Raw genomic sequence first — 27644 nt, 5'->3', positions numbered from 1 at the left:
TTGTTACTAGTAGTCTACTTGAGCTCAGAACTAGTAGAAAAAGAGTTTCCAGAAGTACAAATCTCCTTGTGATTCCATCCAAATTAATTCAGCAAATACCTACTATATACAAAGATCTTTGCTGGCCTACTGGAATGGGAGATCATTTTAGAAGCCTTTGATTTGGTTCAATGAGGGATTTGTTGGATATATGTGTGAAGTGCCAAAGGACATATAAAAGATGAAAAACCCAGGATTCCTGCCCTCATGGTGGCAATAATATCAAATACCCATACCTATATATCTAAGAGATAAGGTAAGTGCCACAAGTTGATATCAGTGTGGTGCTAGGGTCCAACAGAAGCCAGTATATCATTCATTTTTGGGAATCACCTAATCTTCATGAAGGAGAGAGCATTTGAGCTGGTTCTTGAAGACTGACTACATTTTCATTTGGGTAGGTGCTACCCAGGTGCTAGCAGGCTTGTAGAAGGATAGGACAATTTTAAGTGCCCTGTGACCATAAGCTTACATGGTGGGTGCATATTTCCTCTTTGTTTCTAGCTGAAGCAAGCCAGCGTGGGCACTAATGGTACTTCGATGATTTCCATTTTCTACCTGAATTCCTTGTTTAAATGACCTATTTACATTACTACTCTGGGTGACACCTATGCCTAGTGATGTCTGCTAGTTGAAAATGAACAAACAGCAACTAGAGGTTTCTTATCTCTAATGGATGTTCTGCAAATCCCTTAGCTTTTAGCATTTTATGTGCAATGAGTTTTTTTTAATGAATAAAAGGAATAGAGAATGAAGGACACACACATCCAGGTGCTATGTGCAAACATGTTATTCTTACGTCAGGTGACTCTCAATGCAGTTTGAATGTAGTTGAATGCAGTTGAACCGTGTGACTTCTCACTTACGCGGTATCCTCTTTGTAAAAAATAGACTTGTATCTGAGGTTAAACTCGTTTAACTTCTGCTAAACTGATATTTGTAAAATACCATTTTCATCAGGACACTCCTTTATACAAAACGCTAAAATGAGTTTGAACTGCCCACTTTAGTAGCCATGTCCTCTCTTTTGGTGCTCTGTGTTCTCAGAGTAATATTTATACTGTATCACTAACATATTTCCCTTTCTCCCTCCTCCAGCAAATATTCATTCATTCAACAAATAAACATATATTAAAGCAACTATTATATACCAGCCACTGGTATATGGCCTTGGAATACATTTATCAAAAAAACACACAAAATTCATACTCTATTACATCCTAGCAGGGAGAAACAGAAAATGAATAATAAACTCAGGAAACAAGGAAATTATATAGTATGTTAAAAGATGATAAGCACTATGAAAAAAATTAGAGTAGGGCATGGGACTAGGGATGAGTTGTGTGGGTACATCTGTACGTAGATTCATCCAGATGGTCCACATTTAGAAGTCTGTTAGCCACTGGTCATCTTGGTGGGAGAGTCTTCTGAGCAGAGATAGCCACCAGTCTCAGGTCCGAAGGTGGGACTTTGTCCAGAATGTCCTAAAAATAGCCCATAGGTTAGTGTGATTGGAGCATAGTGAGCAAGAGGGGAGAACAGTAGGAGAGGAAGTGAGAGAATTAACGGGGATAGATGGCATGGGGGCTTGTAGGACTTTGTTAAGACTTCAGCTTTAACTCTTGGTGAAATGGGGAGCCTCTGAAGTTCTTCAGGAGATGTGACCCTCTCATTTTCCTTGTGATGTTACTGTCATATATTTCAGCTCCACCATTGTTGTCATTCTTTGTGCTTTAAATATCAGTTGACTTTCTTTGGGGAGGGGTAACTTTTGGATTCATGTTTATGTGATCCATTTTTTTTTCATGCTTTTACTTTCAACATATCTATGCAGTTATACTTGAAGTGAGTTTCTTATAGACCGCATGTTGATAGATCATTTAAAAGAAATCTACCATGCCAATTTCAGCCTTTTAATTGGTATTTTTAGGTAATGTACATTTTAAAAGATTTATTTATTTATTTATTTATTTATTTATTTATTTATTTATTTATTTATTTATTTATTTATGATGGGGGGGCAGAGACACAGGAGGAGGGAGAAGCAGGCTCCATGCCGGGAGCCCGACGCAGAACTCGATCCTGGGACTCCAGGATCATGCCCTGGGCCAAAGGCAGGCGCCAAACCGCTGAGCCACCCAGGGATCCCCAGAAAATGTACATTGAAGGTGATTTTTTAAATGAGAAATAATTTACTTTGGTTTCAGGTGTACAACATAAGGTTTCAATATTTGTACATATTGTGAAATAATCACAATAAGCCTACTTAACATACATCAGGAGGTCATAATTGATATATTAGGGCGTAAGTCTGAGTTTTGTTTGCTTCTGATTGTTTCCTCCATCTCTCATTCTTCTATTTCTCTTCTTTCCCCTTCCTGTGGGTTACTTGAACATTTTCTGGGATTCTATCTTTATTTATTTATATCAAGTTTTTGTGTATTTCACTTTGTATAGATGTCTTCATGGTTGCTTGGGGATAACTTTTTATTTTGATAGAATTTCAAACTTAAAGGTAAGTTGACAAACAACTGCCTTATCTCTTTACTGAGATCACCAATATTTTACATTACTGTCCTATCTGCTTTCCCATTCCCTCTGTGGAGCATGTGGGTATGTGGGTGGGTAAACTTTTTGAGCCACTTGAGACTAAATTGAAGTAACCATGCTTTCTTACCTTTAAATACTTCAATGTATATTTCCCAAGAGTAGGAACATTCTTTTATACAGCAAATAACAACATCAGAAACATTGATATAATACTATTATCTAATCCACAGTTTATATTCAAATTTTAATTGTTCTAATTATGTCTTTTAAAAAATTTTAATTCTGGTACAGTTAGAATATGGTGTTATTTTAGTTTCAAGTGTACAGCATAGTGAATGTCCACAATAGCCAAACTGTGGAAGGAGCCTCGGTGTCCATCGAAAGATGAATGGATAAAGAAGATGTGGTCTATGTATACAATGGAATATTCCTCAGCCATTAGAAACGACAAATACCCACCATTTGCTTCAACGTGGATGGAACTGGAGGGTATTATGCTGAGTGAAGTAAGTCAATCGGAGAAGGACAAACAGTGTATGGTCTCATTCATTTGGGGAATATAAATAATAGTGAAAGGGAATATAAGGGAAGGGGAAGAAATGTGTGGGAAATATCAGAAAGGGAGACAGAACATAAAGACTCCTAACTCTGGGAAACGAACTAGGGGTGGTGGAAGGGGAGGAGGGCGGGGGGTGGGGGTGAGTGGGTGACGGGCACTGAGGGGGACACTTGACGGGATGAGCACTGGGTGTTATTCTGTATGTTGGTAAATTGAACGCCAATAAAAAATTATTTTATTAAAAAAAGTGTACAGCATAGTGATTCAGCAATTCCATATGTTACTCAGGGCTCATCAACGTAAGTGTACTCTCAATCCCCTTTACCTATTTCACATATTCACCCCACCCACCTCCTCTCTGGCGACCATCTGTTTATTCTCTATAGTTAAGAGTCTCATTATTTTGATTTTTCTTTTTGTTGTTGTTCATTAGTTTTGTTTCTTAAATTCCACCTATGAGTGAAATCAGTTATATGGTATCTGTTTTTCTCTGACTTATTTCACTGAGCATTATACTATCTACATCCATCCATGTTATTGCAAAGGGCAATATTTCATTCTTCTTTGACTGAATAATATTCCATTATATATCTATCTCTATCTATATATATCTCACATCTTCTTTATCCATTCATCTATTGACAGATACTTGGGCCGCTTCCATGAATTTGGCTATTATAAATAATGCTGCAGTAAATATAGGGGTGCGTATACTCTTCAACTTGGTGTTTTCATATTCGTTGGGTAAATACCCAGTAGTGTGATTACTGGATCATATGGTAACTATATTTTCAATTTTTTGAGAAACCTCCATACTGCCTTCCACAGTGGCCACACCAGTTGCATACCTACCAATAGTAGAAGAAGGTTCCTTTTTCTCCACGTCCTCGCCAACACTTGTTTCTTGTGCTTTCAATTTTAGCCATTCAGGTGATGTTTCATTGTGGTTTTGATTTGCATTTCCCTGATGATTAGTGATATTGAACATCTTTTCATGTGTCACCTTTATGTGTCTGTTGGCCATCTGTATGTCGTCTTTGGAGAAATGTCTGTTCATGTCTTCTGCCCATTGTTTAATTGGATTATTTGATTTTTTGGTATTGAATTGTTTAAGTTCTTCATATATTTTGGATACTAATCTTATTGGATATGTCATTTGGAAATCTATTCTCCCATTCTGTGGGTTGTCTTGTAGTTTTGTTATTTCCTTTACCGTGCAGAAACTTTCTATTTTGATATAGTCCCAATAGTTTATTTTTGCTTTTGTTTCCCTTGCCTCAGGAGACATATCTAAAAAGATGTTGTTATGGCCAATGTCAGGGAAATTATTGCCGGTGCTCTCTTCTAGGATTTTTATGGTTTTAGGTCAAGCATTTAGGTCCTAATCCATTTTTTAAATTTATTTTTGTGTATGGTGTAAGAAAGTGGTCCAGTTTCATTCTTTTGCATGTTACTATCCATTTTTCCCAACAGCATTTGTTGAAGAATTGGTCTTTTTCCCATGGCATGTTCTTGCCTCCTTTCTCAATATTAATTGATCATGGGTTTATTTCTGGGCCTTCTATTCTGTTCTATTGATCTATGTGTCTGTTTTTGTGCCAGTACCATACTGTTTTGATTACTGTAGCTTTGTAATAGAACTTTAGATCTGGAATTGTGATACCTCTATTGTTGCTTTTCTTTTTTGAGATTTCTTTGGCTCCTGGGGGTCTTTTTTGATTCCATTCAAATTTTAGGATTGTTCTCATTCTGTGGAAAATGCTGATGGAAAATTTGCTGATGCAAATTGCATTAAATCTGTAGGTTGCTTTAGGCAGTATGGATGTTTTAACAATATTTATTCTTCTGATCCATGAGCATGGAATGTCTTTGCAGTCATTTGTGTCGTCTTCAATTTCTTTTATTGATGTTTTATAGTTTTCATAGGACAGGTCTTTCACATCCTTGGTTAAATTTATTCCTAGGCATTTTATTATTTTTGGTGCAATTGTAAATGAGATTTTTAAAAAAATTTATTTCTGATGCTTCATTAGGGTATAGAAATGCAATGGATTTCTACACATTGATTTTGTGTCCTATAACTTTACTGAATTCCTTTATGAGTTCTAGTAGTTTTTTGGTGGAGTTTTTTTTTTTTTAAAGATTTTATTTATTCATGAAAGACACACAGAGAGAGGCAGAGACATAAGCAGAGGAAGAAGCAAGCTCCTTGTGGGGAGCCTGATGTGGGTCTCCATCCCAGGACCCTGGGATTATGATCTGATCCAGAGGCAGATCCTCAACCACTGAGCCACCCAGCACCCTAGTGGAGTCTTTCAGATTCTCCGTATATGGAAATAGTAAACTTTCACCTGCAAATAGTGAAAATTTTACTTCTTCCTTACCAATTTGGATACCTTTTATTCCTTTTCTTAGCTGTGGCTAAGATTTCTAATACTATGATGAGTAAAAATGGTGAGAATAGAAATCCTTGTCTTGTTCTTGACATTAGGAGAAAAGTTCTTAGTTTTTCCTATTGAGTATGATGTTTGCGGTGCATTTTTCATATAAGGGCTTTATTATGTTGAGCTATATTCTCTCTAAATAAACTTTGGTGAGAATTTTTACCATGAATGGAATTTGTACTTTGTTGAGTGCTTTTTCTGGATCTATTGAAATGATCATATGATTTTTATTCTTTTGTTTAGTGGCATGATGTATCACATTGATTGATGTGTGAATATTGAACCACCCTGGCATCCCTGGAATAAGTCCCACTTGATTATGGTAAATGATTTTTTTAATAAAATAATTTTTTATTGGTGTTCAATTTACCAACATACAGAATAACACCCAGTGCTCATCCCGTCAAGTGTCCCCCTCAGTGCCCGTCACCCACTCACCCCCACCCCCCGCCCTCCTCCCCTTCCACCACCCCTAGTTCGTTTCCCAGAGTTAGGAGTCTTTATGTTCTGTCTCCCTTTCTGATATTTCCCACACATTTCTTCCCCTTCCCTTCTATTCCCTTTCACTATTATTTATATTCCCCAAATGAATGAGACCATACACTGTTTGTCCTTCTCCGATTGACTTACTTCACTCAGCATAATACCCTCCAGTTCCATCCACGTTGAAGCAAATGGTGGGTATTTGTCATTTCTAATGGCTGAGGAATATTCCATTGTATACATAGACCACATCTTCTTTATCCATTCATCTTTCGATGGACACTGAGGCTCCTTCCACAGCTTGGCTATTGTGGACATTGCTGCTAGAAACATCGGGGTGCAGGTGACCCTGCGTTTCATTGCATCTGTATCTTTGGGGTAAATCCCCAACAATGCAATTGCTGGGTCGTAGGGCAGGTCTATTTTTAACTCTTTGAGGAACCTCCACACAGTTTTCCAGAGTGGCTGCACCAGTTCACATTCCCACCAACAGTGTAAGAGGGTTCCCTTTTTTCCGCATCCTCTCCAACATTTGTTGTTTCCTGCCTTGTTAATTTTCCCCATTCTCACTGGTGTGAGGTGGTATCTCATTGTGGTTTTGATTTGTATTTCCCTGATGGCAAGTGATGCAGAGCATTTTCTCATGTGCGTGTTGGCCATGTCTGTGTCTTCCTCTGTGAGATTTCTGTTCATGTCTTTTGCCCATTTCATGATTGGATTGTTTGTTTCCTTGGTGTTGAGTTTAAGAAGTTCTTTATAGATCTTGGAAACTAGCCCTTTATCTGATAAACGTCATTTGCAAATATCTTCTCCCATTCTGTAGGTTGTCTTTTAGTTTTGTTGACTGTATCCTTTGCTGTGCAAAAGCTTCTTATCTTGATGAAGTCCCAATAGTTCATTTTTGCTTTTGTTTCTTTTGCCTTCGTGGATATATCTTGCAAGAAGTTACTGTGGCTGAGTTCAAAAAGGGTGTTGCCTGTGTTCTCCTCTAGGGTTTTGATGGAATCTTGTCTCACATTTAGATTTTTCATCCATTTTGAGTTTATCTTTGTGTCTGGTGCAAGAGAGTGGTCTAGTTTCATTCTTCTGCATGTGGATGTCCAATTTTCCCAGCACCATTTATTGAAGAGACTGTCTTTCTTCCAATGGATAGTCTTTCCTCCTTTATCGAATATTAGTTGGCCATAAAGTTCAGGGTCCACTTCTGGGTTCTCTATTCTGTTCCATTGATCTATGTGTCTGTTTTTGTGCCAGTACCACACTGTCTTGATGACCACAGCTTTGTAGTACAACCTGAAATCTGGCATTGTGATGCCCCCAGCTATGGTTTTCTTTTTTAAAATTCCCCTGGCTATTCGGGGTCTTTTCTGATTCCACACAAATCTTAAAATAATTCGTTCCGACTCTCTGAAGAAAGTCCATGGTATTTTGATAGGGATTGCATTAAACGTGTATATTGCCCTGGGTAACATTGACATTTTCACAATATTAATTCTGCCAATCCATGAGCATGGAATATTTTTCCATCTCTTTGTGTCTTCCTCAATTTCTTTCAGAAGTGTTCTATAGTTTTTAGGGTATAGATCCTTTACCTCTTTGGTGAGGATTATTCCTAGGTATCTTATGCTTTTGAGGTCTGGTAAATGATTTTTTAAATGTATTGTTGAATTTGGTTTGCTAATATTTTATTGAAGTTTTTTTTTCATCTATGTTCGTCAGAGGTATTGGCCTGTACTTCTCTCTCTCTCTGTCTCTCTCTCGTACAATTATCTGGTTTTGGTATCTGAGTAACACTGGCTTCATAGAATGGATTTGGAAGTTTTCCTTCCTCCTTTATTTTATGGAAAAGTTTGAGAAGAATAGGTATTAATGGTTTTTAAATGTTTGATAGAATTTATCTGTGAAGCCATCTAGTCCTGGAGTGTTTTAGTTGGAGTTTTTAAATTACTGATTCAGTTTCATTGGTAACTGGTCTGTTCAAATTTTCTTACTGCTTTAGTTTTGGTAGGTTATTAGGTACTTATCCATTTCTTCTAGGTTGTCCAATTTGTTGACATCTAATTATGTCTTTTATAGCCATTTACCTCTTGTTCTCTTTCATCTCTTTATCTGGAGCAGTTCATTTTTTTATTTATGTTTCCTGACCTTGATTTTTTTTGGAGATTGAAGACAATTATTTTCTAGAATGTTCTTCAATTTAGATTTGTCTGATGTTTCTTAAGGAAACAGTCACATTACTTACTTATAATAGAGAATACTCTGGCATCTTAAGGGTTTGATTAAATATGTTAACATATAATATGAGATAGTATGTAGTCATCAAAATGATAATTACAGATACTTAAATATTGATGTAAAAAGTTGTTCCATATATATTCAATGTAAAAGGCAATGCATGAAAGCAGTCTGTAAAGATGGCACCATTTTTTGTAAGCAAATACATAGTTATTTACATGACAAACTTGCATAGGAAATATTCTGAAAGGAAATAGACCAAGTTATTAATTCTATGTGTTATTTTTGTCTCTAGATGATAACTCAAAGATTTCTACCCCTTTTGCCTTTCAAAGTTTTTTTTTTTTCTGTAATGATCTGTTGTTCATGTAATTTTAAAAAGGAGAAAGTTTTTTTCCTTTAAATTCAACAAGTTTTTAATTTAAAAAACAGGAGTGCCTTGATTTTTCCAGAAAAAAAAGAGTTAGATGAAGGCGCATTATGGCTAAATGGGAAATACACCGAACTTGAGATCAAGGCCAAATATTGCCATTTACTATTTATAAGATCTTGATCAGGAGCTTTATGATTTTTGGTCCTTAGTTTCCTTATCTTAAAATGGTGACCATAGTATGAATTTCCTGTCTACTTTGTGGAGTTGCTTTGAGGATCAAATGGAATAATGTATGTTCCTGTTATTTGTAATTTTTAAAAACCAGTACCAATACCAATAAAAGGCATTCTTATTTTGTTTTTCACAGAAAGTATTCCCATATAATTGCATGCCAGAGGTGAATTTTTCCAAAAATTTACAGTAAGAAAATCTCTCAAACTACCAGGCATTTGAACATCATCCTTGAAAGTTTCCAGTTGTTATTAATCTTTTCATCTAGTGGAATAGAAAGAGCAGTAGAAGGAATTAGCAGATCAACCACTATAATGTTTATAGTTTATCCATGTCTTTAGCTCATATAATTTGTTTTTCCATTTCTGCTTCAATATTTAAGTTATTATGTGATAAGTTATTTCTTAGCCTTGAAAAAATGTGGAAAGTTCTCCTTTATTCTTTATGGATTTCTGATATGCCACATCCTAGGAAGTAGAAGTAAGAGAAAGCTCTTCATGAACATACAGTTTTACCCAGATGCTTCTGGGGTCTCAGGGTTTTGGCAATAGTACAACCCATTTTGGGATGGGAATGCCTCATTCCGTTTTGCTCTTACTGCTGCTTAGGACTGCAGAGCAGCAGGAATGGCAGGGATGAGAGAGGCAGCAGCCATGTCTGAATGAGACAAGCTGTGAAGAAGTAACTTGGTCACAGCAGAGACCTCTGGAGCCATCCAGGAATTTTTCTGGAAACTCCAAGAGCTGAGGAAGAGGAGGTGGGAGGAAGCAGGAATGAAGCTCTATCAGCTAGTCTTACAAGGTCACAGACATAGAACATTGATTTTGTTCTATCTAGATCCAGAGGATGGTCTTACCTTAGGCTGGTGGTCTGTCATGCCACACAATCATGCATGTTTTCATTGTGAACGTTAAAATCCATGTTTAAGAAATAATGGGTGTTCACATAATGGAGTTTAGAGGCCAGAGTGACTTCTTATATCCCAAATGTGGATATTCATTATGTTGCACAGAGTTCATTGGAAAAAATTTCACAATGGTAATGCAAAAGAAACCATTTGTAAGCCCACAACACACAGGATCCAGGGATCACTGAGTTACTGTAATGCAAGGTTCAGCTGTTTTTTTTTTTTTTTAAATGAAGGCTTAAAACGTGTCCCCAAAGCAATCTAAATAGTTTAGACATTATCATAAACCACTTTGTGAAACAATGTAGTATAAAAATGAATTTTTTCCCTTAAAGACAAAAACAAAGGCTGCTACAAATGAAATCTTCAAGGCTTCGCTCCTTCCTTCCTTCCTTCCTTCCTTCCTTCCTTCCTTCCTTCCTTCCTTCCTTCCTTCTTTCTTTCTTTCTTTCTTTCTTTCTTTCTTTCTTTCTTTCTTTCTTTCTTTCTTTCTTTCTTTCTTTTTTTCTTTCTTGATTTATTACTTGAAAGAGAGAGTGTTGAATGAACATGATGGGGTGGGGAGAAGCAGAGGAAGAGAGAGAGAATAACTTAAGCATACTCTTCCCTGAGTGCAGAGCTTGATATGGGGCTCAATCTCACAACACTGAGATCACAACCTGAGATGAAACCTAAGAGTTGGGTGCTTAACTGACTGTACCATCCAGGCACACCTTCAAGATTTCTTTTAAGGATCTTCATTTTTTTTCTTGTAAAATTAATACTGAAGAAGGAAATGGATAATCCAATAAAGCAATTCAGCTTATTTATTAAAAACATGGAAGATGTACCTCCAGCATAGTTCAAGATCTTTTTATGCTGATTGTCTTTTAATCACTTATGCCATTGGTGACATTCTAATAATCTTGATGACTTCAGTGGTATGTGGAGAGAGTCATACTCAGCATATAAATCTGAGAGATGAGTTAGGCTCAGTTCAAGGACATGTTTAGTTTTTTTTCCACATCTGTTTTCCTTTGTGAGTAATTCTTCATAGTATTTTCATATCATGAGACACTTTTTGATGGAATTAAGTGCAAACAGCTTCAGTTGGCATAGTAATTGTATCCTACATAGTATTGTGTAGGAAGTGATTATATGGCAATATGAGTGGCATACTTACCTAGGAAAATGATGATTGGGGTTACAAAGGAAGCCTCATGACATCTTTCAAGCACATATTGAGGAACCAACGGAGCATTTATATTCTTTTTTTCCATTTCCCCAAAGGATGATCATTGGGTTAGAAAGACAGAGTTGCCTATGAAAAAAGGCAGAATCAGTTCAGGATAGAGACACAGGGAGCTGCAGCATCGTATAGGCTTAATCTGCATCGTATGGCAAATTTTGGAGGGAAGCAAATTCCCCCTTAAGCAGCAAATAAATTGCAAAGATAACCACTAAGAATCAGCAATACATTCCATGAAGTAAGAAGTAAATGTACCAGCATAAAACAAGTGGAGCATTGTTCAAAGTGAGATATACCAAGTCCCTCAGAAATTAAAATTTTTTCTGTTTTAAAAGAGATCTGATTTTTAGCTAAACCATTGTCACTTAAATTTCCAATAATGATTAAAATTCTTTTTAAATTGGAATTGCCAATGCCTTGACCTTTGAGAAGGGTTTCTTAGAAGTAAGTCCCTCATTTAAACTTTTTTCTTTAAAACATGGTATTGGATGTTGACTTTTTACACAGTTCTAAGCACTGTTAACAATACTGGAAAGCGTTTTGAGAGATCAATGGACAGTAAACATTCTACATTTAATGTGAGTACACTTCTTTTTGATTCAGAAAAAATAAAATCAGATTTTTGAAAGTGAAAAAAAAAAAAGGAAGAAAGGAACAGTTAAACTGACTAAAGACTGGTTAAAGGAACAGTGGCTTGGCATACCAAGGAAGAAAGGAATGGATAGTCAAACAGGTTAAAGATTGTTATCAACTTATTACTGAAGAAAATGTAGAGAATAAAAACCCCCCATGAATAATGTATTGGCAAAAAAGAGAGCATGGATTAAAAATGTACATGTACCCTATGACCTAGCAATTCTAAGTATTTACCCAAGAGAAATGAAAAGCCATGTACATAAAAACTTTGACATGAACATTCATGTAAATTTAATTTGTCATATCCCGAAAAAGAGCAGGGAAGGAGCACAAAGGAACTTTCTGGGTTAATGGAGATTTTCTATATCTTGATTGGGGTAGTAGTTAACACAGTTGCATACATGTATCAAATTCAGTGAAGTGTACACTGAATCGCTAAGCATTTTATTATAATGTACACATCAGTACTTTAAAAAGAGAGAAGAAGGGAGCCTGAGTGGTGCAGTTGGTTGAGTGGCCAACTCTTGGTTTCGGCTCAGGTTGTGGGTTTGAGCCCCGGGTAGGGCTCTGTGCTCAGTGTGGAGCCTGCTTGAGGTTCTCTCTCTCTCTCTTTCCCTCCACCCCTCCCCTACTGCTCATGTGCCCACAATCTCTCTCTCTCCAAAAGAAAAAAAAAAGAAAAAAAAGAGAGAGATGGAAGAAAGTTTTTTTGTTTGTTTGTTTTGTTTTGTTTTTTGGCAGGGCGGGGTGGGGGGCATTCCTTTACAGTCTTCCACAAAAGCAGTAGAAAAATTCTCTTGCCTCCCAAGTTAGTAAGTAGATCAGAAGAGGCTCTGTGTCTTTGGGTACATGACCTAAACTTCTTAGGTTTGTGTAGGTAAATAGTTTAATAGTTTGTGTAGGTAAATATGTAGGTGTGTGTAGTAACTATGTACAAGTAGATATAATGCAGCTGGTAGAGTCTCAGACCACAACTGAACTGCATTTTCTTGTTTGTTTTAAAACAAAGTCATTAAAAAGTTGGAAGCACAGGAAAAACAGTCTCAATATTTAAGAAAAATTTGTCAACCGGATGCTTCATTACTGCCAAATACTTTAGTGGGTGAGATGGGCAGAATGATAGCCCTCAAGGTACCAGGTTCTCCTCTCTGGAACTTGTAGATGTTACATAGGGAGAAAGGATCTTTACATGAATAAGTTCAGGATTTTGACCTGGAGAGATTATTCTCTCCTTACAAGAGAGAGGCAAAGTGAGGTTAGACAGACACACAGACTGAAGTGGAGGAAGCAGTGTGGCCACAGAGGCAGAGAGCATAGTGAAAGGGAGGAGGAGGAGGAGGAAGAAGAGCTGTGCTTTACTTTTGATGACTTAAATAGATTTCTATTTCTAGTCCTATCATGTCTGGCAGATAGAAAATCTATTTTTAGCTTTTGTGGGTTCTGTGCCAATTCTCCTGGGGTTGTGTTGAAGTTCAAGAGGGCTTAAACTGAACTAAGGTATGCGTGGGAGGCCTCTCTCCTCCTTGGTCATTGGGTCACTGAGGCCGGTACTGAAAGGCCTGTGTCTTCTGCAAAGCCTCTCCCAACCAGGAGACCCCTGCTTCATTGCCATACAGGGGGAGCCACATGGCTCTCTCTGCTACTCCTGGGCCCCACTTTGGAGATAAGTCCCATGCAGACTGCTTCCACTTCCTGTGTTCTTCACTCTATCCAGGGGAACATGATTCTGATATTGGGTGGAGAGCAAGTGGAAGCCCCACACTCTTCTTTCTGCTATTCCCAAACATTGATTTATGAACCTAATCCTTTAAGGTCTCCCTTTAAATGCTTGGAATTTTGGAGGACAAAAGCCCAAGTGAACCACAGTTTATCTGCATGCCAAGAAGAACATTATTTTTAAGGTGAAATGTGACAAACTGAAATAAATTCTTCCCTCCTTCCTTTTTCCTACTTCAGTGAGTAATAATTCTAATTACTTAGCACAGTGCTTAGCAGGTGATATATGTTCAATAATTATGTACTGGATACAATAAAGACCTCACCAGAGGTTAGCACTTGCCAACCATGTGACTGAGCCAACTTGGATGTGTAGCCAAGCAAATCTTTGGGTGACTGCAGCCTCAGTTGACATCTGAATGCAATGACATGAGAGACCCCAAAGAGAGACTTAGCACTAAGACTTTCCCAAATTCCTGACTCTCAAAATTGTGAGCAAAATCAAATGATTGAAGTTTATACCATTAAACCATGGGATACTTTTTATACAGCAAGAGTGACTGTAGCAATCATGTGGCTTCATACATTTTAAGGAAAAATAAAAGCAAAGGTTTCAAGTGTCATTATTCTGCTATGCAAATCCCAGAGCAGGCAATTCCTTCGCCAGAATCCACTCTTGCATCTCACACTTTGCTCCCTCTTCCATTCCCTCCCTTGGTCTCCCAGTAGAGCCCTGCACCAACCCCAACTCTTAGCAAGCCAGTGTGGTTCAAAGTTTCCCTAGACTTGTTCATTATTGCAGTAGAGTCTCAAGCTCTATAAAATCTCCTGTGTGAGGAATTATTGTCCAGATCTAGCAGGAGGAAAGAATATGTGTTTTTCTCAAAGCCACTGATTGGATTTTGAATTATTTTGATTCTCTCTGACATTCCAAGAACGAGATGCTTGTTTTTCCAAGATTCTTTCCTGCTGAATAACAGACTACAAATCACAGCGGAACAGACTTTTGTTGTGAACTGGCCATGTGGGCCTAACATTCCTTCTCCCTTTTTGATTTTGCTTAGAGTTACCTTCCTTAGGTTACCATGGAGGCAAGAAGAGCATTTAAGAATTGAGACTTTCCTTGAGAAACGTATAGACTTTTCACATCTTGCCATCATTACAGTGAATTATCCTGTGCTGGCCCAAATTTAAAGAAAATCTAATGCATGATTTAGGGAAAGTTTTATGGACCCATAATAGGGAACTTTCATGATTCAACAGCTATTCAAGAAGAGGCAGTCCATCCTTTCTTCCTTTCTTTTTGTTATTTTTCTCTTTTCTTTTTTTTTTTCTTTCTTGATACAAGAGAAAATTTATCATTTCTGGTATTTTTCTTTCTTTCCTTTAAAAAAGATTTTATTTATTTGAGAGACAGACAGAGATAGTGACAGAGATAATGGGAGAGAGTGTGAGTGGGGAGAAGTAGGCTCCGCACCGAGCAGGGAGCTCAAGTCCCAAGACTCTGGGATCATGACCTGAGCGAAAGGCAGATGCCCAATGGACTGAACCAACCAGGTGTCCCTCTGGTATTTTTCTTGTTTGCCCTAGAAACAAGCCATTTTATTTTTTCTGGTTCATTTATTCATTCAGCAAACATGTATGGAGCACCTACCATGTGCTTCCCACTCTTCTAACTATGAGAATACATGGGTAGGTAATACAAAAATCCGTGGCCTGATGGAGATTGCATAAGTTAGTTGGTAAAAGTACTACACAGAAGAATAAAATACAGTGAGAAGCATAGGTTTAGAGGTGGAAGAGAGGCTCGTTCTGTTTTATTTAGGTGCAGCATAGTCTTTCTGATAAAGTAACATTTGAGGAAAGATCAGAAGGAAATTTTGTAGACAGAATAATGCCCCCCTCCAAAGATTTCTATGTCTGAATCTTTGAAACCTGTACATATGTTACCTTACAAGTGAAGGGACCTTGCAGATGTGATTAAGTTAATGATATTAAGATGGGAAGGTTAGGCCCAATGTAAGGGATTGTTACAAGGCCTGAGGCTCTTTATAAGAGGGTGGTAAGAGGGTCAACCAGAGAAGGAGATACAACATGGGGGAAGTAAAGTAAGGGAGATTTGAAGATGCTGTGCTCTTGGCTAGAAGATGGAGGAAGGGGCCATGTACCGAAGAATGCAGGCAGCTCCTAGAAGTTGAAAATGACATACAAACAGATTCTCCCTAGAGTGTCCAAAAGGGAATGCAGCCCTGCTGGCAACTGGATTTTAAGATTTCTGACCTCCAGAAGTGGAAGATAATAAATTTAGATTCGTTTTAAGCCACTAAACTTATGGTAATTTGTTACAGCAGCAATAGGAAAGAAGTAAAGGCTTATAGGTAAGTGGAGAAAAAGGAAGCCCAGAGGAAAGTGTAACAAGGACTAAGGCATTGAGGTAGAAGCATGCGGGGTGAGTTGAAGGACAGGAAGGAGTTCATGTGGCTGTGAGTCAAGGGGGTTGGCAGGGGGGAAATGAGGCCATGGAACTGCTAGGTTATGTGGACTGGGACCTTCTCTCTGAGTGAGCTGGGAGTGCCCTAAAATATAAAGCATTCATTACAACTAAAACTCCATTGCTCAGTTTGTTATTTGCTCTTTGTTTTCCCTAATTGCCAAAGTTCTTAATTTTTATGTTATACAATCTGTTAAATTTTTCCTTTGAAGATACCTCTGTTACTGTATGCTTAGAGATTCCTTCCACACCTCAAGATCAATTAAATAACCGATTGTAATAGCTTCCATTTTTTAAGGGTTTCCCATCTACATTACCTTCTTAAATCTCGCTTGTTAATTATTATATGTAGTATTAGGTGGGGCTTTCATCTTTATTATTCTTGATTTTTTTTCCTCGATGGAAGCCAAGGTTCTCCCACAATATTTGTTAGATAATCATGTTTCCACTGGTGTGTGACACTTTGTAACATATTATATATGTTATGTGTTACATTCTTATGCATATGAAAATCTGTTCTTGCTGCATATTCTGATTTGTCTGTTTTGGACCAGGGCCTTTAGGTCTCTAGCAGAGTGCCTAGAAAACAGATTAATAAATATTTTTTGAACAACTTGCCAGAGGTCTGGAGGTAAGAGAGAATTTGACTTATTTGGGAAGCTAAAATTGTTCATGTGGTTGGAACAGAGGGAAAGGAGGAGAATAGGTAGTAGGAAGGGGCAGTGTCTGGAAATGAGGCTGGAGTCATAGGCAGGATTTGTAAGTCAGGCTGTGTAATTTACACTTTATTACAAGGGGAATGGAAAAGTATTTATTATAAAGTTTGTAGCAGAGAAGTGACAGGCTCAAATATAGCATATGCCAAAGCAATCATGTTCTAAATGAACTCAGTGGAGAGCTAGAGCTGAAAGCCAGGGGTAACATTGGAATTTCATTTCCCTAGAAATATGCAAAATCTTGGGAGAAGGCACTGGACTTTTGACCAAATGGACATTTGGGGCACAGGGAATAGATTAGATAAATGGTGGCACACTCATAATTTATTATTTTCCATATTGGAATGAACCTTAACTTTTAATCCCAACATTATAAATGATGCTATGGGAAAATTTTAATGAGATGGGCAACAATTTGGGACATATTGCAGTCTGAAACTAGAAGGTCATCTCTGGGTGGTAGACTTAGGGTGATTGCTGTCATACCTATTGCTAATTCAAATATTTTTTATAATGCGTTTGTTATATACATTTTATAATCAGAAAGGAAAAGTTTATGCTACAAAATAAAGGCACTTGGATTCTATATTTTCTGTTTTTTTTTTTAAATCTGGAATGATGATTTTTTCTTTCACAGAGGAGTAACAACTTACATGGAAATGATATTCTTACTTTAAGACTTTACCTCCAGAAAATCCTATAGACTTCTCTTTTGTTTTGATTTTTTTTTAATTGGAGAAAATCTTGAGGCCAGTAGTATAATATAGTATTATATTATATTATATTAGTATAGTATAGTATAATTTTTGGGTTTTTTTTTTTTGGTTGTTGCTGTTGTCTTTTAAATTTTCTTTGTGTCCACAAAAGCTTGAAAGATGTGTGTGTGTGTGTGTGTGTGTGTGTGTGTATACAGAGGAAGGAGCAAAAAGAGAGGGAGAGAGAGAATCTTAAGCAGGTTCCATGCCCTGCATGGAGCCATCATGGGGCTCGATCTTACAGGATATTTTCTTTTTCCTTGTAATTCAGAAATTTCAGCATAGGTCGCTTTTTGGTAATTTCTCATAGAATGTGTTCATTACTATTGATATGATATTCCAGTCTTTGTGTTTTTAAGCTCAGAGAAGATATGTGACTTAAAATTGTTCTGGCTTAGAGGTGTGACCATCATTGATTCCTTGGTTAGACTGTCCTATAAATCCTTAATATGTATAACTTCCCACATGATACTCAGCTCATTGTCCTTTGCAACTATGTTTTTGAAATAACTCTTCAAGTTATTTTTCATGTTTGGTTTCTTTGCCACATCATTTCTTCTCTTTGCAGATCTTAATTCTTCTATTTCCGTACCAGTTTCCTTTTTGTTCTTCTCTCTCTCACTCCAACCCCTGTTTATCTCTAATTACTATCCTGGTTTCTCAATTTGTTGCACTGTTTTACCAGTTCCTGTTCTCCCTCTTTCACATTTGCTCATTATCCTGCATCCCTATTGAAGATGCCAAGTTGTATGAAATTATCCTTTGGTTCCCACCAAATACCATTTTCAAAGATAGGAAAGTCTCTTTTAGATCATCAGATTGATAATATGTTTTCCTTGTGATACATTATTTTTTCCACAGGGCCCATTTGCTTTTTTTTTTTTTTTTCTGTTTTGGAAGAAATCTGAAGTTATAAATTTTGACAAAAATTTAAATAAAAAAATTAAAATTAAGACCTTTTAATGTTTTTTAAAGATTTTATTTATTTATTCATGAGAGGCACAGAGAGAGGCAGAGACATAGGCAGAGGGAGAAGCAGGCTCCCCACAGGGGACTGTGGGACTCAATCCCAGGACCCTGGGATCACACCCTTAGCTAAAGGCAGGTGCTCAACCACTGAGCCACCCAGGCATCCCTAAATTAAAACCATTTTAAATATCCAAATTAAAATACTTTATTTATTTTTAAAATGAAAATATTTTAAATTAAGAAATTGACATTAAACATCTTTTTTAAAAAAAATATTTTATTTATTTGAGAGAGCGAGAGTATGAGCAGGGAGTGGAGGGGCAGAGGGAGAGGGAGAAGCAAACTCCCCATTGAGCAGGGAGCCTGATGCAGGGCTCCATCCCAGGACCCTGAGGTCATGACCTGAGCCAAAGGCAGACACTTAACTGACTGAACCACCCACGTGCCCCTTCTTTTTAATAAATGGAAAGACCTACTCAAACCTGATGTTTATCTCATCAGTCAGGGTAAGTGGATTCTCCTTGAACTTTGGGCACCATCTTATTAGGCGTCTTACAGCCAAAATGGCACCATGTTTCATACATTTATAGAGTACATATTGCTGGGACAGGGCATAGTTTTCTCCCATTTCCACTCTGTGAACCAAAGGGCATGTGAAACATCACAGCCAGCATTGTACCTTCTTATCAAGGCTCTCTCCCTATTTTTGCCTTTGCGATATAGCTCTCCTTGTTTGGAGCTAGAGAAAGAGAGCAGAAGGATGAAGTGTCTGTACTGTCATTTTTCAACTAAGCAGAGCACTTTCTTTCACTTGATGAGGCTTAAGAAGCTCTGGATTATTTTTTCTCAATCCTGCTCCATTGACATTTTAGTCAGTGACCATTCCTTTCCTTCCACACATTTCCACTATAGCGTCTATTAATCTTATTGCTGCTCTCATAGTTTTTGGAATCTTTACCACAGTGTCAGAATGTTTTCAGGAACGACTGCTACAGAAGTTGCTAAGTAGATGCCATTTTATGCCAAAGTCTTCTATTTCCTTCTACCTGGTGGAAATATGTAAGTCTTGTGTTCTATTGAAATATCTTTCCTTGAGGTGCCTGGGTGGCTCAGTTGGGTAAGTGTCCGACTCTTGAATTCAGCTCAGGTCTCCATCGCAGGATCTTAGGATTGTGAGTTCGAGCCCCATGTTGCACTCCATCCTAAGTGTGGAGCCTACTTAAAAAAAGAAAGTTTTTCCTCAACATAGTTTTCTCCCATAATTACTTAGTCTACCATTTTCATACAATGTCTGTTAGTCTTTCCTTTCATTTCTTCTTAAGTCTCTTAAAATCCTCTCTGGAATTTGGAGGGGCAGCAATAATAAATGAATACATGAAATGAGTTTTTATTTTAACAGAAGTAGCCAAATCGCTAAGACTAAAATAATATATAACTTCAAAAAGTAATAATACTCAGAATGTCCAAGCCAGGTTGCAAACACAGAATGCTTCTGTATGTTATTAGGCTAATGGTCCACTCAGCATCCTGGGTAAACACTACCATATTTATCCCTGGGCCAAGAATGAATGAACTGTGACCCGTAGAAGAATTAATAATTTGATGTTTACACTGCACTTTTTTTGAAGCAGCTCGTGGCCATTTGCAGACTTTTCACCCATTCTGAAATAGTGTCCCTGAAGACAGGAGTGTTTCTATCTCTGTAGAGGAAGGGTGGTTGGGGGCTTACAGATGGACATACAGGCATTCTTTTTTTTTTTTTTTTTTAAGATTTTATTTATTTATTCAGAGAGAGAGAGAGAGAGAGAGAGGCAGAGACACAGGCAGAGGGAGAAGCAGGCTCCATGCAGGGAGCCCGACGCGGGACTCGATCCCGGGTCTCTAGGATCACACCCTGGGCTGAAGGCAGCGCTAAACCGCTGAGCCACTGGGGCTGCCTCATACAGGCATTCTTGACTACATGTTTTTCAGCCCAGATCTGACTATCTCCAGATTCTGTTTTTTGCTCCATGTCATGCTGCCTCATTATCACCAAATAGTCCTGTTCTAATAACAGAGATGTTCTCTCCCACAATCAGTTGAATATTGCAGTATACTGTGCTAATTATACTCCACTACCAACATTTTGGGTGCTGCTATAGTTGCTGTGAAATCTTATTATGTCTAAATTCTCAATAGTATAATAGTTGTTTAGAAAGCATTTCAAGACTAAGGGAAATTTCCAGACACTTCTCTGTATAAAATAGTCTTTTCCCAGAATTATTCGAGAATGTGAAAGGCTATAGATTATTTCTTAAAATGTATGTACTCCACACACCATCAGGTGCACTCTATCCTAAAAAGAAAATAAGGCTGGAAATTTCTTCTACTTTTATAAATATTTAATCTGGCATCCCTAAATAACAGATGAGTGTGGTGAAAGTTGATGTGACTGTTACAAATCTCAGTGAAAATTTTTTGTGAAGTTAAGGTTTCAGGTTCGTGTATTGCTATGGTGTATGTAACAAATGGAGCACTTTTTTTTTTTTTTTTTTTGGAGCACATTTTTTCTGTCAAACATATTTTGGATTCTCTCATACTCAATAACTGTGTGCACAATGTTTAGCTTGGGTCTTCTTCATGTTCCTGGTCTCTGTCTTTTATAAAGAAGTTTGTTGGGCAGCCCTGGTGGCTCAGTGGTTTAGCACCGCCTTCGGCCTGGGGTGGGATCCTGGGGACCCAGGATCGAGTCCCATGTTGGGCTCCCTGTGTGGAGCCTGCTTTTCCCTCTGCCTGTGTCTCTGCCTCTCTCTCTCTGTCTCTCATGCATAAATAAATTAAAAAAAAAAGTTTGTTAACGCTCAGCCAGAAAGCTTTGTCACAGAAAAAGGTGGTTTACTGTTGGAATTTTACTCCAGCAAGACAAAATAGAATTTATGCTAGATATTAACTCCTTCCAAAGAGTTGAGTTATTGAGGAACAGGAAACATGCCATTGTAACTAAGGACCATCTATATTTTACTTTGAAATGATGCTGAATGAAAGAGAGAGACACATACACACACACACATTGTTGACACAAATACTACTTAGAGTAGGACAATTTTAAAGTGTGATTGATTTAAAGCATTAACATTTGTTACTAATTAGATTATCAAACCATTAATTTTTTTCTTCTGTATTTTGATAACAAATAAACCATTTTCTTATCTAGTGCCCTAGATTTCTCTCAATTTTCACTGCCGATGAATGTTGCCACATGCTCTTGCATTCTCTTTCATTAGTGCATTGTTACACACATTAGACAAGAAGTGGTGAGGATTGTTCTTGTCCATGTCTTCGTTGTGCCCTGTGAGCGACAAGACACCCTAGAGGCCCACTAACTCAGAGAGCATTCAGATTAGATACAAGGTCACCAAAAATGCCAGCAAGAGAATTTGAAGCAGTTGTTCACAGTACCCTAAAGAAACCATCCATTCCTCTTAGTGCAGTAGATTTTAGAGATTCCACATATCTAAATTGGGTAGTGAAGAGTCTGGAATCAGGCTGTCCAGCTCTACCATTTCTTAGCTGTAGGATCTTGGGCAGGTTGCTTAACTTTTCTTGGTGGTGATAGCAGTCTGCCAGACTGGTCCTCTGTTGTGACCTTGGCTCTGGGGTCCAGTTGCTCAGCCTGCCCTCATTCTGCTAGGAAAAGACTTCCCAGCAATTTTAATAAACTTCTTATCACTTAATTCAGCCATAATTTATCCCTTTGCTTGTAACTAATGGCTCTAAATCTCCACAGCCAACCAAAAGTAGCATGACCGTGTCTCCATACATTTTAGGTCCATCCTACTACCAAACTTCCATTTTATTTATTACCCAAACATGGACACCTAACATTCCAGACCAAGCACAGTGGTGCTGTATACCAGCCACAGAGTTTACAGTGTCATCTGCTTTGTCTCTAAAATAACATTCTGCAATTATTTGATATTTGCCCATTCTCCCAGAAAGTATTTATTGAATGCATACCTGTGCTAGATCTATGCTAGATATTCTAGTTGCATTTTATTTATTTATTTATTTATTTATTTATTTATTTATTTATTCATTCATTCATTCATTCATTCATTCATTTATTTATTGTCAAGTTATATATTCATGAGAGACAGAGAGGCATAGACACAGGCAGAGGGAGAAGCAGGCTCCATTCTATGCAGGGAGCCTGACATGGGACTTGATCCCAGGTCTCCAGGACCACACCCTGGGCTGAAGGCAGCGCTAAACTGCTGAGCCACCCAGGCTGCCCCTATAGTTGCATTTTAAATGAATTTTTTGTTGCACACATAGTAATATATTCTTTTCATTAAAAATCAGAACATTACAGATTTAAGGCATGTCCCCTCTGACCACCACCATTCCTGTGCCTCTCTGCACCTTCTTAAGTATAAAATTATTTCAAATTTGAAGTTACTTTCTAGATACGTTTCTCTGCATATGAAAGACAATAGAAACTATACGGAAGATAGCCACTTTATGTGTTCAGGGCATAAGGATTTAATACAGCTAGTAGAGACTTAGTTGTTGGAATGAAGAGCACACTCTGTCTAAATAGCTTTATCAGTCAGAGGGATTAGTTTGCATGCAATAGAAATGTCTTTGGCTGATTAAAGCAGAAAAAGTCTTTATTAAAATTGCTTAGAATGTTGAAGTAATAGGGAGAATCCTCTGGGTATCCTCTATTGAGCAAAGGACAGTTCAGAAGTGTACACCAACCAACTCAGACCCCGGAAAATCCATCTCTTTGCCTCCAACACACTAGCTTCTCATGCTGGCCAATGGTTCCATGCTATCTGTGTCCCTAAGGAGTCATAGTGGGAGTTGCCAATCCCACAACCTTTGGGATCCAGGTAGTTTTCCCACACAAATCCACCCTATCTTTCCCTACTTCTCATTCATTTATCCCACCAAAGTCTCATTCTCCACTTAGCGTTCCTGTGACAGAGAATGGACCAAAGACATAGGGAAATCCTGGAATCATGACGATGCTCTGGGATGAATGTGGGGATTGACACAATAGTGCAGAGACCAATACTGTATAATGAATGTTATTTTTTTTAAAGATTTTATTTTTATTTATTCATGAGAGCCAGAGAGAGAGAGAGAGAGATAGAGACAGAGACACAGGCATAGGGAGAAGAAGGCTCCATGCTGGGAGCCCGATGCGGGACTCAATCCCGGCACCCCAGGATTACGCCCTGGGCCGAAGGCAGGCGCCAAACCGCTGAGCCACCCAGGGATCCCCGAATGTTATTTATGTAATAACGAAATAATGAAAAAGTATTACATAATCAATGGGCACTTGTGCACTATCACCCCATAGGCAACTTTCTAGTTTCTCCCTCATGAATCCCACTGGACCATGTGTGTGTGTGTGTGTGTGTGTGTGTGTACGATATTAAAGCATTGCTTCCATCTGTGAGTAGCACAGTATGTAATAGTGAAAACAGTGAAACAGAATCAGAATAAGAATTCTTAATGCCATTGTTAGTGCACAGTATTGTGAAGGAATTATTGCCAATGTGAGAATGCAAGCAGTCTAGGAGCCCTTAAGGACTCTTCACCTTCCTATCTTCTTGACTGGCTCTAAACGAACTATAAATAAGGCAACTATTTGTGTCAGTTTCCCTAGGAATGTCCTGTTTACCATTGTTGTTGCAGTGCAATTGTCAACAGTGTTCCAGGTTGAGTGATAAATTATGTATGTATAAAAGGTCCCCCCCTCTGGGTGTCATTATCTCAGTAAATCTCTATGGAGTTTTATTTTTTTATTTTTTTATTTTTTTAAATTTTTTATTTATTTATGATAGTCACACAGAGAGAGAGAGAGAGAGAGAGGCAGAGACACAGGCAGAGGGAGAAGCAGGCTCCATGCACCGGGAGCCTGACGTGGGATTCGATCCCGGGTCTCCAGGATCGCACCCTGGGCCAAAGGCAGGCGCCAAACCGCTGCGCCACCCAGGGATCCCTCTATGGAGTTTTAAATCCCTACCTAGTTTAACCCATGCTCCCTAATGCTTGGAGCAGATGTTTTCTGATTTTTTTTGTTGTTTTGTTTTCTACTCATGCCACTTAAAATACTTCAGGTTTCCCATTGCCTTGCAGGCATGCCCTCACCTTTGCTGACTATGGTTGCCTTTTTCTATGAACCTATTAGCAGGCAGGCACTGTGTTCTTTGACTAGAATCCTTGATGGCCCATGCCCAAAATTACAAGCTTGGCACATTCTGGAAATTTGTAATGGCTAAGGGAAAATTCATGATGTAATATTAAGCAGAAGGATATACAACTCTTTCCATGTGTGGTGCTAATTATGATTTTTTTAATAGCTATGACTGGAAACAATAATTTGAACTGGTAACTTTTCTTATCACTTCATGGGAAGATTATGGATCAACTATTGTTATACCTTTTATTCATGGAAATGGTTTTTATCCCACAATTTACACAAAGTCATGTCATATTTTATAACCAGAGAAAGGATATAAAAATAATGCGAAAATGCTAGTGGTCTCTTTGGCCTTAAGAAGTTCAATGTCCAGAAAGTTCTAGAGGTGCCCCATCAATCCTCTAGTTGGTGGATTTTATTTTTATTTATTAAAAAAATTTTTTTAGTGTAGTTGATGTACAATGTTGCATCATTTTCAGGTGTGCAAGAAAGTGATTTATCTCATTCTATGCTCACCATGAGCATAGCTACCATCTGTCACCATATAAGGCAACTGCAATGTCATTGATTATATTCCCTGTGCTGTGCTTTTTATTTTCCTGACTTATTCATCCCATACCTGGAAGCCTATATTTCCCACTCCCCTGTACCTGGGTGGCCCGTTCTCCCACTCTCCGACCCCTCAGGCAACCAAGTAAATGGAGTTTAGATTCGTGACAGACCCCTCTACCTTTCCTTATTGACATATGAAACAAGACTATGAAAGACAGATTTTCAGAGCTTCTCTATAGCATCTTGTGTATTTCTTTCTGAGGAAGCAGAGTCAGTCTCCTTTGTTTTTCAGAAAACCTTTAGACACTTTTAGGAACTTCTACATTTGTCAATTGTTCATATTCATCAGTTCACAGTGAACCCAAGGAAGTTTGACTGGAGACTTCTGCATCACTGGAAGGGATGGCTGGTTCTAGGCCTAGCTATTGCCTCCTCATATTCTAAACCCGGGTTATATTATCTAATCCAGAGTAAAACAACCAGTTAAGCATTGTGGATGATCTCTGAGGAACTTGACCTTGTGAGAATTCTCATCTCTCCAGAGATGGCCAGTATGATATTTTGAAAAGAATATGACTTTCCAAGTCAGGTTGGCCTTCCTTTGAATTTTTAATCCAGTGCTTACTAGCTTTGTGTCTTTGGACAACATTTTTTTTTAAACCCTTGTGACTTTGTTTCCTTAGAATAATCACAACTTGTCATTCATTGTGGGGAACATTTTAGAAGTTTCTTCTGTGGTGTCTGATCTGAAAAAGGTACTAAGTACGTGTTAGGCGAATGGTCTGCTCTAGCAGCTGGGATACAAAGATTGGCAGGTGTCTTCATTTTCAATGAATTTTCCATGAATGCAGGGCCATACCCAGTCCAGAGGGTGTCAGTCTTCCAAATGCCAGACGGAGAAGGGGGACTAGCCAGTTGAATGGTTTGTTGGACCATTGCTTTGGCTCCTGCGGTGTGTTGTTGCTGTTATAAGGCTAGTCCTGCTCAGCCAGATAGATGCCTGTCTGCAGTTGAGGAAATGCTCTTAAAGGTCTGGATCCTTGCCAGTGCAGCAGTGGTTCCTGGCAGGGGTGCTGTGTCCTGGGCTTGGTCACTATTCTTCAAGAAGTTCAGCAGTATGCTAGAATGGCCAAGTCTGCAGGGCTTATTGTCCTAGCCACCCACTGCTTTTCTCCCTAAAACCTAGGCTTGTCTGGAGGCTGCACCACCTACTCAAGAAAAAAACCTTTTTCGTTTTCTCTCAACAATTTCTCCTTTCATGTACTTGCACTTTCTTCCAGCATCTCTTGCTCATTGGCACCCTGGTTCATTCCTCATTTCCCTGACTTTGGAGTTTAAGGGGGACAGGGGCTGCAGTCTCTATCCTTTCTTCTTTGTAGACTCTGGGCTTCTTAAGCAAGTTGATGCACTTCCTACCTTGAGCTTTCAGGGAAGATGGACAGATTTTCTCCAGGTGAAAAAGAACTGCTGGCTTTATATTTGCATAATCAAGAGCAGCCACAGAAGTGAACTTTCACTGAACACAGACCAGCTCATGGGGAGCTTCTTTCTGGGTGTCTTCAATTAAGATGTCACCCTAGGAGTTGCCTGGGTGGTTCAGTCAGTTGAGCATTGAACTCTTGGTTTCCGCTTGGGTCATGATCTAGGAGTCAAGGGATTAAGCCCTGTGTAGGGCTCCATGCTCCATAGGGAGTCTGCTTGGAGTTCTCTCTCCTTTACCCTCTTCCCCTCTCCCTTGTTCTCTCTCAAATACATATATACACACATACAGAAATAAATAAATTAAAAAATATATCACCTCAGAATAAAAGGAAAGCCAAGCAAAACAAAGCAAATAAAGCCCTTGTGCCTCATCAGTCACTGCATTAGAGTTACTATATTTTATAAATTTTAAGACAGCATTAACGATGGGTGCGCATTATTTTATATTTCACTAAGGAAAATAGAAAAGCAAGCAGGCAAGCAAATAACAACAACAACAAAAATCCTTTGCCAGTCAAACCACAAAGCATCATAGATTGTTAGATCCATCCTGATTGCAGAAGTGGTAAAATATGAAAACCAAACAAAACAAGGACAAAAACTAAACACAGTAAACCAAACCTGAATCTTTAGAGTTGATGAAAGACAATAGATGACTTTTCCATCAGTGGGAAAGAAGGAACCTCCTCCCTCACTTAGTGGTTAGAAGACTACCCAGGCCAGACAACATCCTGCAAATTCAGCGTGAGGTTAACAGATTTGGGGTAAGGAGGCCAGGAAGAGGGAATAATGAGGTGGCTTTATTTGGTCCGTATTAAAAGCAAGCATGTTAAATTCATGAGTGAGAAACCCCATGTTTTAAGTCTTTGTTTCAAACTTGGAATATATGTATTTCTCCCTTCTTTCCATCTGGACTTTGTTGAAAACCTCAGGTCAGGCCAGCTTGAAAAAAAAAAATACAGTGGAGTTACCTTCTACAGTATGACATCATGTCTCCTCTGTTTCTCATTATAAAGTTGAGTTTCAGATGTTAAAATCATATCCTCCTCGCCCTTCTTGGCTTTCTTCTTCCCCTCCCCCATAAC

General features: G+C 38.3%; 1 long non-coding RNA gene across 1 annotated transcript; it reads right to left on the bottom strand.

Moving 5' to 3' along the window:
• Positions 1 to 1213: 1213 nt before the first annotated feature.
• LOC111097960 lies at positions 1214 to 27644 on the bottom strand. The gene is made up of 3 exons (XR_005366440.1): positions 27531 to 27644; positions 10984 to 11121; positions 1214 to 1523 (listed from the first exon to the last, which is right to left on the bottom strand). It is a non-coding gene; the product is annotated as an uncharacterized LOC111097960 (long non-coding RNA).

The sequence above is a fragment of the Canis lupus genome, chromosome 11 (assembly GCF_011100685.1).
Source record: "Canis lupus familiaris isolate Mischka breed German Shepherd chromosome 11, alternate assembly UU_Cfam_GSD_1.0, whole genome shotgun sequence".
In the NCBI taxonomy this organism is placed as follows: Eukaryota; Metazoa; Chordata; class Mammalia; order Carnivora; family Canidae; genus Canis; species Canis lupus.
The sequence above is the reverse complement of the archived record's forward strand: the minus strand, read 5'-3'. Positions and strand labels throughout refer to the sequence as shown.